General features: G+C 34.9%; 1 pseudogene; it reads left to right on the top strand.

The window, feature by feature from the left end:
• Nucleotides 1-4,309: 4,309 nt before the first annotated feature.
• Nucleotides 4,310-13,332, top strand: LOC149164606 (small ribosomal subunit protein uS5 pseudogene; annotated as a pseudogene).
• Nucleotides 13,333-13,845: the final 513 nt, after the last annotated feature.

A 13,845-nucleotide genomic window follows, 5' to 3' on the forward strand; every position in this document is an offset into this window, starting at 1 on the left:
TTTAGAGAAAATTAATTGAAATGATACTATGCCCAACCTAGATCCATCTTAACTTCAGATCTCCCAAGCTAAATACCTCCTAGGTTACTTCCGAATAAGACTAGCTCTTAGACAAACAAAAACAATTTTAGAGAAAATTAATCGAAATGATATTATGCCCAGCCTAGATCCATCTTAACTTGGGATCTACCAAAAGCGGAGAGAGATCGAATCGCTTTTCACTCTAAAACAGATTTGCATCTCAAGAGATTTGATCCCTCTGGGGGCTTGGTAGATTTAGAGTTAAGATGGATCTAGGTTGGTTTAATTCCCCCCTTTAAATAGACTATATTCCACATGAATATCATGGGTTCTCATTACCTATGCAAAACCGATGAATACCATGGATTCTCATTACCTAGGCAAAATCATAGGTTGTCAAAACATATAACCAAGAAACCATGAATGGTAAATTGACTATTTTACCTCTATTTTGTTTTAATTATTAATTCTATTTTTTTATTTTATATATATTTTTATATAAGAATACGACCGCAAAACCATGGGTTGTCAAAACCTAGAACCAAGAAACTACGAATTATAAATTGATTATTTTACCTCTATTATATTTTAAATATTAATTCTAATTTCTATTTTAGTTTATTTTTTTAATTTTGTTTTATTTTTATTTATTTATTTTATATAATTTGACCCAAACAAAATGCTTACCAAACATGACATTACAACATCTCTACCATTGGAGATGAAAAATGCCTCTAACCCAAAAATATAAAATTATATTATTTAATTTTTATTTATAATATTTATCTTTAAATTTATTAAACATGGAAATGAATTATAAAATTATATTATAAAATTATATTATTTAATTTTTATTTATAATAAAAAAATTAACTTTGAATTTTTTAAACATTGAAATGAATTAAAAATTTTAACAAATAAATCTTTTATTATTTAATGTATATATATAGTGTGTGTGTGAGAGTTTTGAGATCACTGCACACTTAATCTTTTCAGGGACATGTAAGCCATCAAAATCACTTAGGGATCATAGTCAAGCCTTGGCCACACCAACTCTTAATATGAATATATTTTTTCCCACAGAGTTTGGCCCTGGTGACCTTGACATCACATAGTGCCTTAATAGTACACCCCATCATCGTCTATTCTATGCCCCGTGGGCTAATTAAAAATTTTATATTTTTAAAAAATTTCCTTTCTTAATTTTTAAATTTAATATAAATTTGTATTTATATAAATTTATTTTTTTCCCATTTAGGCATAGAGTAAATTGTGGCAGGGTATTTTGTTAAGGCACTCTGTGATGTGAAGGCCACTAGTTTGAAAAGATGTGGGCAAAAATCGAGTCATGCTAAGGTATGGTGTGGCATAGGCAGGGTATGGCCCATAGTGATTTTGACGGCTTAGATACCCATGAGTCACAAGTACTCAAATCACATCTTAGTGATGCAATCATCTCAAGACTCACATAAACTAGTAAACAAAACAATATTTTTAAAAAATTATATGTGTGTGTGTGGATGAAAGCATGGAGGTGGGTTACATTTTTTGGAAAAAGTGGGTGCATTTGGGTGGAAAAAGTAATGTCTCGGTCGAGCCATTTAAGCACTCTATTGAGTCTTTTTTAAGTGCTCGATCAAACTCGTTGGACACTAAAAAGGTAGCTCGATCGAGGGTTAAAAACTAACCCTTGATCAAGCTATAACTCTTGATGGAGCCTTAGGGGTCCATTAAACTATAGCTTGATCGAGCTTTTTTTGTATGCAATGCTCTCGCGGTCTGTGTGTGCCATTTGCATAGACCTTGTAAACTAGGAGCTCGATCTAGAGTGTGATAGTAGCTCGACCAAGGGTATTGGAACTTGATCGAGCAATGGAGTATTCAAATCAATCTCGCCAACCACCCCGCCAACGTCCCCGAGGCTCAAACGAAGGTAGGTATTCTATCCTTTGTCTTTCTTATTTAAATTTTTATTACAAAAATTAAACAAAATAATTAAAAAAATAAAAACAACCATGTACAAAAACCATGAGAACTAATTAATTTAAAGAAAAAAAAAAAAAAAAAAACAACAACAACCACAAGAACCACCAAAAAAACTCTTCAAAAAAAACTTAGAAAATCACAAAACCAACCAAGAAAACCATTAAAAAAACCCCTTCAAAACAATTTAGAAAACCACAACCTAGAAAACCATTAAAAAAAAACCCTTCAAAACAATTTAGAAAACCACAACCTAGAAAACCATCAAAAAAATCTTCAAAACCGCTTAGAAAATACTTCTAAACCACAAAAAAACTATAATTTAGGCTTTAAATTTGTTTCTTACAAACTATTTTCTTTTTTTTTCTAAGTAAAGCTAAACTATTATATTACAGCAAGAGCAAAGTTACATTATCAAAATTACAACGGGGCCGCGGCCCTGTAAGATTTGTCCGAGGACAGACAGTAGACACCTGAGTATTCATGCCAGTATTACATAGGACACATGGACAAAGACTTAGAGCCACACTCATGTAGCTGACACATGGACAAAAACACTTGAAGAACATCGACACAGAACAGAGATAACATAAAACCGACACAATTACATAGAGACAGAGTGACAGACTCATATATAACCGCATAGGGAGCTGACAGAGAAAAATTCTTGCTGTAGAACCTGGAGCGCGAGCTGGGCATGTTAATCTTCATCAGTAGTCTGCGGTTCATCTTCCGCCTTGCAGCAGGGAGGCTGGAGGATGGCTTTACCAGAGTTGCGCGTTCCACGGTCACTTGGGCCAGCGCCATAGTCACAAACAGGTTCTCTCAGGCTTGCTCCCGGGTCATGTATGGGCCGCATCATCTCAACAGCAGGGAATTCCATTTCCACCGTAGGAACAATCCCAGGAACACGCGGAGGGTTGGCCCGGGGATTACCATCCTCATCTTCCCAGGGATTGCTGCAGTGCTCCACAGAGACAATCACGAAGAAAGTAGAATTGGCTAAGGTGCAGGGGATGCGGTATCTCACCATTGGGTGTTCCGTATGCCCACAGTCCATGCGCGCTGGAGGTTCCCCCATTCTACCTCTGCCCGGGGGCCTTCCCCTCGGCCTTCTGCACTCAGAGGTTTCCTCAATTGAGGAAGAAGTCGAGGGGGCTCTACCACTGTGACCTCCCCTACCACTGTTGCCCCTTCCACGATTGCGCTGCATTCTGGTCCTCTGAACAGAGCGCTCAATTCCGCAACGCAACACCACTGTTGGCACAGGTTTATTGCCAGACCGGATCCTTGCCTCCCAATTGCCCAAAGCTGTGGCCGCAGAGCCTTGACCCTCGCTCTCAAAGCTTGAATGAGAGTCGAGACTCTGAACCTCCACAACTTCTATCGAAACCAGAACAAGAGCCAACGAGAGACGCGGGTAAGTAAGCACTGCCAAATTCTCAGAGTCGCAACTGGCTTGCTTGTGAGCCTGCCAATTGCCCCACTCTGCAGCAGCTAAACACTCACAATCACATTCAGGGCCAGACTGAGAGTCGAAGGGCTGAACCTCCGTCACCTCCGGCAAGATCAGAACAGTTGCAGATAGGAATTGCGGGAGAATGTCCGAGAGAATGCGGTTATGAAGCGCCATGTTACGCTTCTCAAGACTCGCCATGAATGTCGACAGGACGCCTCTGTCAACTCCCTTAACTCCCTTCCTTAAATGCAGCGGGTTGATGAATTTATGGTGTGTCCTCCTGTCATGCGTGGCTCGTCCGGGCGGACACCTGCCCTTTGGACGAGCCTTATGCGCCATGTGTCTAGCGACCACCCGCATCCGGGGCTTACAAACTATTTTCTTATTTTCAATGATAAAAACATTTATTTTCTAATTATTTTAGGTTTTAAAATTTTTCTTTAGAAATTTTGTGAAATAAATATGCATTTTTTTAAATGCATTTTAAATTTATAATAAATTTAAGCCAAAATATACCCAAAAAACTCCAAAACAACAAAACAACAAAACTATAATCAATAAATAAGTAAATTAAGAACTTGAGATTGACATAATGAATATAGTTGCTCATAAAATAAAATATGAAATTTTATTTTATTATTTTAAATTTAAATTAATTTATATTTTAAATATTTTTTAATAATAAATATAATACAATCCTAGTTTTAAAAGTTAAAAAATTTTAAAAGAAAATTAATATATATTACAAAACATTTAACTTAATTATATATAATATTTAACTATATATTTAATTATAATATTTAATGTAACATATACATAACTATATAACGAAACCCTAGCGAAGCAATGGCGAAAAGAGGAGGGGGATTCAGGCGCGGGTTTGGGCGAGGCCGAGGCGACAGAGGCCGCAGGGATAGTCACGGTGGACGCCGAGGACCTCGAAGAGATGAAGAAGGAAAGGGGGTATCCGTGACAAAGCTCGGCCACCTGGTAAAAGATGGAAAAATCTGTTCCCGCGAGCAAATTTATCTTTTCTCGTTGGCCGTTGAGGAGCACCAGATCGTGGGTGACGACAATGGCCACGTTGAGCTCGGCGTTAAGTGCAGCAAAGAGGTGGCCACGGCCAACCGCAGAGCCATTATTTTGGCCAAGTTTTCGGTTATTTCTGTGAGGAGGGGTTATTGGGGTAACAAAATCCGGAAACCACACATCGTACCTGTCAATATAACTGGTAAATGTGGCTCCGAAGCAGTTAGAATGGTGCCCGCTCCCAGAGGTGTTAGGATCGTGGCTGCTCGTGTGCTTAAGAAGGTTCTACAGTTTGCTGGAATCGAAGACGTGTTCACCTCCTCACGAGGGTCGACCAAAACTCTCAGAAATTTTGTCAAAGCCATCAAGACGCTAGAGGAGTACCCACAAACTATAGAGCATTATGGAGACATTGAAGCTACACGGTCATGCATGACCCAGAGGACCACATAACCCCCTTCCTTGGTAACTTCTAATCGCTTTCAAATTTTTATTAAAGCCCTTCGGGGAAGTCTACCTTGATTTGGGTCCTTGCAACAAACTGTGTTATGAACCTAAAGAATATCATTGCCCAACAAATTGGCTACCCAGTTGGACTACAACTTCTGTTATATGGGGGTAGAACCCTATAGGATCTTAGATCCATTTTGGATTACAACATTATGTCAAAATCTACTATAACTCTCAACTTGAGGCTGTGAGGTGGTGCAGCAAAATTCAATTCAACAAAACAAACAGAAGGAGGCAGTGGGACAATCAAAAAAACAAAAAAGAACATAGATCCTCAAAAAAAGCACAAAAATGGAGGAATATCCTTCAAGAACATCTTACAAGGGGGAAAAACTCCTACAGTATTCCCAAAGCAAGATGGAACAGAACCCAGTCCATACATTGTGGAGCAGCTGAACTATACACCAGAACTAAATATGGATATACCAGAAATAGATGAGGCATGTAATAATTTTGAATCACAAGTCATTATTTGTCAATTCAATTGTTTCTGGCAAAACCCTTTGAACTTTTCCATTGGATATTCACACTCTACACTGTGGGATTCACCTCTGTTCCAAGGGGTTTTTTATTGTCAAATTCCATTCAACAGAGATAAGAGACATTGTGATACAGGAGGGGCCATGGTTCTGGGGATCTACGAGCCTTTTCATCACACCATGGTTCCCGGAATTCGACGTCAATACTATGGTTGTTTCCAGGATGCCAGTTTGGGTTCATCTACACAACCCACACTTATGGGACCAACAGGTTCTTGCAGGTATAGGCAACACCATTGGAAGATATATTAAAATGGATACATAAAGAGTGGAGGAAATAATTTTTACATTCGCACACATCTGTGTGGAAGTAGATCTCAGTAAAGGCTTATCGGACCGCATACAGTTGAAGCATAAACAATGAAATTGGACACAGACACTAGACTATGAAAACACAAGATTTAGGTGCAGAATATGTTGGTAAACATGACATCTACAAAATACATGTCCTGAAGACAAAAAAGATAGCCGAAGGAAGAAGAAAACAGGGAAACAACACAAGGGTTGGAAATTTCTCCCACCAGATCCTGAAGAGGAGGAGGAGTTTGAAGTGGAAGAGCCCATACCAAATGAGAACAATCAAACAGACAAAGAAGCAGAAATCCAGGAGACATCTCCACAAGGACCTATGGAACCACAACTGGAAAAGATGCTAGATACAATGGAAAACAGTGGAACCAAAAGACTACACACATCAGACACCTTTGATTCTAACAAGGAAAATCCCCGACTAGGCACTGAAAATCCACTTCAACTTGTATCCACGATGTCGTCTCAAGAGGAGTGGTGCAAGGTCGAGAAGAAAAAGGGGAGGAAAACATGATTTTCTCCCCATATGTACATTAAACTTTTTTTTAACGAACCCCTGATCTGAGGTCATTTGACTTGCAGATGAAATGTGACTCAGCATATACAAAATGTAATTTTGTTTTCATTAATAAAATTACGACTTTTTTTACAATAAAAAAAAAAAAACATAACGTATAACTATATTTAATTATAATATCACATAGCTATATATTATAATTCTATATATAAAATATATAACATAATTTTACAATCATTTAACATAACCATAACCATATATATATCATTACAACATATTACTATAACTATAACATAGTTTTATAATTATATATGATGTTACAATATAAACATAAACATAATTACTATATAATTATATATATTAACTAAGTTATAACTTCCCATATATATATATATATAAAAGTATTTAGTTCATAACATAAAGTTACATAGAACTTTATAATTATTACATATGTATAACATAAAGTTATATACATAGCATGTAGCATATTATTATAACCATGTCATAACTATATAATTATTTAAATATCTATATATATTTAACTCATATATTCATATATTAACTAGATTATAAAATTATAGCATATCATTCATATATATATGAATGATAACATAACATAAAAAAAAATTATAACTATTTAACATAACTTGTTTAACATAAAATTAGTTAACATAGCATAACTTTTTATTTAACATAAAATTAGTTAGCATAACAATATATATATATATATATATATATTTGTTAGTTAGTTAGTAACATAACATAAAATAACATTGTGCATAACTATAACTATAACATTTAACATAGTATAATTATTTAAAATATAACATATATATAGGTGTTGTCTACCGATGCCACAAATTTGCTCGGATGACATATTTCTTGCTAGAATCCAGTAAAAGAAAATTCAAAAAATTAAAATGCTTGAGTGTTTGAATCATTTTTTTGATGGTGGAAATGGATTCAGCGCCATCAAGAACCCGAGGGGCACCCAAAATCCTGAAGTTTGACAATTGTAATCCAATTTTTCAAAAATTTCTATCAGATTTTGTCATAATCTTTGTCGAAATTTCAATTCTTTTTCTAGACTAATTTATGGGCTCTTTAGACTACACTTCTATATATATATATATATATATATATATATATATATATATATATATATATCTTCAACAGTGCATCACTGATATATATATGTTATGAAAAGTGCATTTGGTTTAGTGAATAAAAGCATTTAAACTCTTTTCTAATTTGTACCATATTGTTTTATTATATAGTGTGTTGTACAGGAAGCATTGTCTTTAATATGTGCTTACACCTAGTACATGTCATCTGTCAAAGTCAAACATTAAGAACTTAAAGTCTATTGTAGTATTTGGTTGGCATGAAATTTTATTAGTTTGTAAATAGGTTTATTTCAAATTTTTACATATATATTTACATACTTATGCGCTATGAATAAAATGCATTATTTAGAAAGGAAAAAAAGTGTGAAAGTAGATTTGATCACTTATTTCGATTGTGTTTACATGGAACTCAATGTAGTTTGGTTGATAAATTATTTAAAAATGGACTCTAAGGTTTAGGACTTCATGCTAGATTATTCTGCTTAGGTTTAGAAATGGTTTTTTTAACAAAAATTTTTCTTGGATTAATTTATATGTATTATAAGTAATATGTTGAGGCATTCCATATATGCGCCCCAACTATAGGTCATCACAATGCGATAGGTTCTGTTATACGTGGTTGGGCTCGTGATAGATCGCATAGCGCACCGAGAGTTCATGTTCCCCCCATAGATCCTACCTCCAACACCAGATAGAGTGTCAAAGGCAGTGTTTCTGTCTTTTTTGATGGCCATGCTACATCCAATGGACCTTCTTCGTCCATTTCAAGTACACCTCTTGCATTTTTAAATCCTCTTTAAACTTTGTGTTTATGTCTTGAAATTGTCGTTAATTTTTTAATTGTCTTCAACTGATGTCTTTGAATTTAATGTATATGTTATTATGCTTATAGTTTGTTAATTATATATGTGTTAAATTATGTTTATGATTTACAAGCCCTCAGCAGGCCGAAGTTGAGGATAAGAGTGCAACATCGATCCCTTCGTGGGATGATGCTACAACTCATATCACATTAGAGGATGTTATGACCCATCATACATGGATCACAACAGAGATAGAGAAGATCCATGCCAATTCACTAACTCATCTTGTATTGTCTTTGATGTTAGATAACATCAATAGGTTGATCGAGACATACCGAAGGTCGGGCCCACATAGCCACATATTACAGTTCATATAGAGGATCAAGAGGCATGAGGTTAGAGGCCCAGATTCTTGGGAGGTGGTGAAAGAGGCCACCAAGGACATTGATGTCCGTGGGGAGTTGTTCGACATCCCTTCGAATGTCCCTATTAGACATAAATTTCTGATTCCATTGAAATATTTTAGGAATGCCGCTACAGCCCCCTTTGTGTATGTTAGATTCATTGGAGCTTGGGGCTAGTTCCCCCACCATGACTAGGTCGCCATTTATTTTTCCAAGCATTTATATGTAGAGTTCGTGTTACATATGAGGTTAGCTTACACTGATACCAAATCTCTTTATAATGGACTTGGCTTGGGATGTACCTACGAAAAAAGAGGTCTCATAGGGACTTTGGGCATGTAGCACCACCTTCGAGATTCTTGCCACTACTGTCTTAGAGCTTAGTAATACCGACAAAGCTAGAGGAGTTGTCGTAACTCAGTGGTGAGACGCGAGATACTATTACGGGCAGCATGTGGACGTCATTGGCTAATGCATGTGTTGATGGATGAGAGATTAAGAGACCACCACCATTTCCTCGTGACCCACCAATGCCCTTATATGATGATGCATTTCTCATGAGTTTACCATTTTACGAAATTTTGACATATACATGTATGTATTGTGATGCCATTCGTGAGACATGGAGGGTGCACAACCTATGTGACACAAACTAGGTACACACACACATATATATATATGAAACTTTTGACTCTTATTGTTAAATTATCCATAATTATTTATATTAAAAATTCTTGTTCGTATTAGATTGCATATTTATATTAATAAGTTCATGATAACATGTAGACACGTCCTAGCTACATGGATGAGCTTATGAGGTCATCTGAGGGGGAAGTTGATCAGCTAGGCCATCCTCGACCAGAGCATGTTTCCATGGATTCTCCTCCACCTCCACCTCCACCTTATATGTTCACTAATGTGGAGGAGAGTCACTATGTACAACCACATGGACCAACAATTGAGGTAAACTTTTTTATTCCTAAGATTTCAACATTTTATTTTTTTAAGTTACACATATATGTTAATTAATTTGTAGACTAATTATAATTTGTCCTTGCCATTTTGTACACAGACCCATATGTAGAGTGTCATTGATGTCATTGTTATGTGGAGAAATGAGTGGGATGTTGGGTTTAGAGGCACTAATGATATGGGTCCATCGTTTCAAGCCCTAATCATCGAGCCACGAGCAGGGGAGCACCAAACCCAGATTCATGATCAGACCCCCATCCTATTTGACTTGCATTTGGACTCGACTAAGGTTAGTATATTCATGTATATGTAATTAAAAATGTGGTTCAATATCATTTATTTCCGTATTGTTTCTTTGTACAAATAATGATCTAATTAGTTTGAGTTTGAATGTGTTATATTGCAGTACCAGCTTATGGACACTTACTTTGCACGACAAAACTCACATATGAGTTCTAGTGGTACTTAGAATGTCATAGTTTGTATATTTTTAGGCTCATTTCATAGGGCACATTCACATGTGTGATACAGACTTTGTATATTTTCATACATGGACCTTTTATGGATGTACATCATGAATTATTTTAGTTTATGAATGTTCATGTGATATTTGTAATTTGTATATATTTTCATATGGATAGTTTATTGATACATGTATTCACTATTTCAATTTATGGATTTGTATTAATCTTGTTTATGGATGCTCATTAATTTTTGAAGTTTATGGATATGTTAAAATCATTTCGTTAATTCAATAATTTTTCTATATAATATAACTTTTATTAGTAAAATATATGTTCAATTTTGATTTCTAGTTTCATAGACTAAGAAAATATGTACAATCTTAAGTTATTATTCAAGTCACTTTGATACTTAAAATGAACTAAAATATATCCTGTATCAACTGAACATGGAAAGAATTCCAATCATGCTTCATATTGGCATGTAGAAAGTGTCTTTTAGTGCAATCAACATCTGTATTTTTACAATTCAATTTTAAAAATAAATTATTTAGATTATAACTTCATATATATATATATATATATATATATATATATAAAATTTTGTGGCCCACCTATATACAATTGCATGGACAACTTTTTTAAGTATTTCAATCAATTTCTTGTCTCAATGTTCAATTAAAAAACACAAGTAGGATTGAAATAATTTTTATTCAATTTTAATATTAAAAGATGTCATGTAAACAACAAATAGGTTTTATTCAACATTATTTATTTTTAGAATATCCAGAAAAGATTAGTCATAACATGATATAAGTTAATTAAATTGAAATTTAAATAGGTCAAAAAACAATATATGGCAACATTTCTATAATTTTATATTATATTGTCAACTTTTCTAAATTTACAAGTAGCTATCCAAGTATTTCAATCAATTCCTTATGATGGAAATAAGCTTTATTCAAATTTTAAAAACTCAAATATGATTGAAATAAGTTGTATATTCAATTTCAAAAGATGTGGAGATGTAAAAGTTACAAATTTACAAGTTTTATTCGATTTTATTTTGTTTAAAGTTATCTACAAAAGCTTAGTCATAATGTATGCTGTCAATAATTTGTTTATTCTCACACTAAAATCAAAGCACAATGTTAAACTAATTACCTTGAAATTAAAGTACATCATATATATAGTTACATCATTTATCATAAATCAACATCTTCACTGAAATCAATGCATCTAATATAAGCAATCAAAGAGGATGAGAAATCAACATCTACACTAAAGCCAATGCATCTAATGCAAACAATCAAATAGGATTATAAATCAACATCTACACTGAAATAAATGCATCTAATCCTGCAATAAATCAAATAGGATTAGAAATCGGCATCTACACTGCAATCAATGCATCTAGTACTAACAATCAAATAAGATTAGGAATCAACATCTACATTGAAATCAATGCATCTAATGCAAGCTCAATCAAACAAGATTAGAAATTAACACCTTTAATGAAATGAATGCATCTAATGCAAGCAATGATAAAATTATAAATCAACATCTACACAGAAATCAATGCATCTAATTTGCAAGAAATCAAATGGAATTAGAAATCAACATCTGTACATCGAAATCAATGCATCCAGTGCAAACAATTTTCTTCCATTTCTCTCCCCCTTCCATCTATATCGATATCTGTCTCCATCTCTCCTTCTTTGTCTCTCTATCTCACCTCCCCACTCTCCCCCCCCCCCCCCCCCATAAACACATGCTTTCTATCTCTCCCTCCATCCCTTGATCTCTCTCTTTTTCTCTCTCTCCCCCTTTCATCTATATCTCTATCTCCCTCTGTCTGATCCCCAAGAAGATCTTTAATTGAAATTGTGATTTATTCATTGTTAGAAAGTGTTAATGCATGATTTAAAAACACCATTAAATGCATAAGCATGGAGAACTAAATAATAATATTGCAGCAAATTAAAACAGCAAACCATGAGAAAAAAAGTGATACAAGATATTGATAAAAGAGTTCAGCTATCTCAAAGCCTACATCTTCGGACCCAGTGTTCAACGGGGAGGCCTTTATATTAGAAATTCAAACCCCAAAATATATATCGAAGCTACATCAACAAGATTCCTGGCTAGTCCAGTTGTGTTCTGCTCGACCTCAGAAATCTGACGCAATTGACAGCGCTGAAAAAAACCCCATACAACTCCCGGAATAAACTTGCAAAATCCTACCTCCAAATCTCCAAACTATACAAAAAATTCTTTTCTGTTGTACAAAATGACACAACTCTCATCTTTTGGCACATGAGTGCAATGTTAATTTATAATCTTTTGAAACTCTATACATGGATTTGTTTGCATATAATTTTAAAAAGTACCATATAAACATTACAAACTAAAATTATGCACATAGGTATCGAACTATACAAATATGGCATATTTAGGCCAATAGGCCTTTCCTATGCATCAACAATTGTCAACACTTTTACCCTGAACCGTTCGATCAAGTGAGACACTTTCAACCGTTGATTTGAAGTGTCATCTAGCAAGCATGCACTACACTTTGACTGCTTTTTCCAAATATATGAGTTGCCTTCTTTTCACCTCCTAGTTCTGTTGTGCATTGAACTTGGCCCTTTGAGTTGCCTTACTGCTTTTTCCCATTCTTTTATGTCACGCTTGAAGATATTTTCACTACTTTTTCCCTGCTAGTTGTTGTTGCTATTCTTCTTCCCTGGCTTTTGGCAACCACTGTTCTTCTTCCCTGGCTCTTGGCAAGCACTGAGCTTCATCTACTATCGCCTCACAAATTGTCATGGGCTACGCATGTTTCTGGATAACAAGGAACTTCATACAGGAGATAATCTGTCCCCTGCAATCCTCGGAGCCATTCAAAGTGCGTCAGTTCATATTGCCCTTTTTACTGAGCGTTATGCTGAATCCCCTTGGTGTTTGGAAGAGCTGCGTTGGATTTTGAGATCATATCACAAGCGTAACTTGAAGATAATTCCTGTGTTTTGTGACATTGAGCCTAAAGACCTTCGTTACGTTGAGAGTGGGCGTTATGCTAAAGCCTTTGAAGAACACCAATGCAAAGGCAGAGTCGCGGTGGAATGCATCCAGACGTGGAAGGCAGCCCTTAACCAAGCCTCCCACATTTCTGGTCTGCTATTTAAATCGAATTAAAGGTAAAACCCTTTTATTTTCTTACAAGTCCATTGATTTTCTTAGGCAGATACTAACTATGAACTATGGATTTTCCATTAATTTGGTCCGTCAAGCACCTATATTGTGAACCGTCTCAAATTTCACCAAACTATTCACTATTCGAAATGAATTATCATATTTTTGGCCCAATGCAAAAACTAAGAGCAAGGCCGCGTGGCCTGGCAGGTCAGAAATATTCGCTATTCGAATGGAATTATCGTATTTTTGGCCCAGTCCAGATCAGAATAGGGTGGGAATCACAGTCGAACATTATTTAATATAATGAACTTCATGGAAGAAGTTTTATAAGAAAAAATTTAAATATTCATATCGAATTTAATGCGTACAAGTTTCGGTCAATCTTATCAATCTTTAAACTTTCAATTATAAAATGTTTGATGATATTTTTACGTAGATATCTAAAAATATTAACCATAGAAATTTTAGCGGAAAGACAAAATATAGTATTTAAAATTTTTGTATCTTATCAAT

This window comes from Pinus tabuliformis, chromosome 5_1 (assembly GCF_031772625.1).
Source record: "Pinus tabuliformis cultivar Carrire ecotype Pingquan chromosome 5_1, CPIR1, whole genome shotgun sequence".
In the NCBI taxonomy this organism is placed as follows: Eukaryota; Viridiplantae; Streptophyta; class Pinopsida; order Pinales; family Pinaceae; genus Pinus; species Pinus tabuliformis.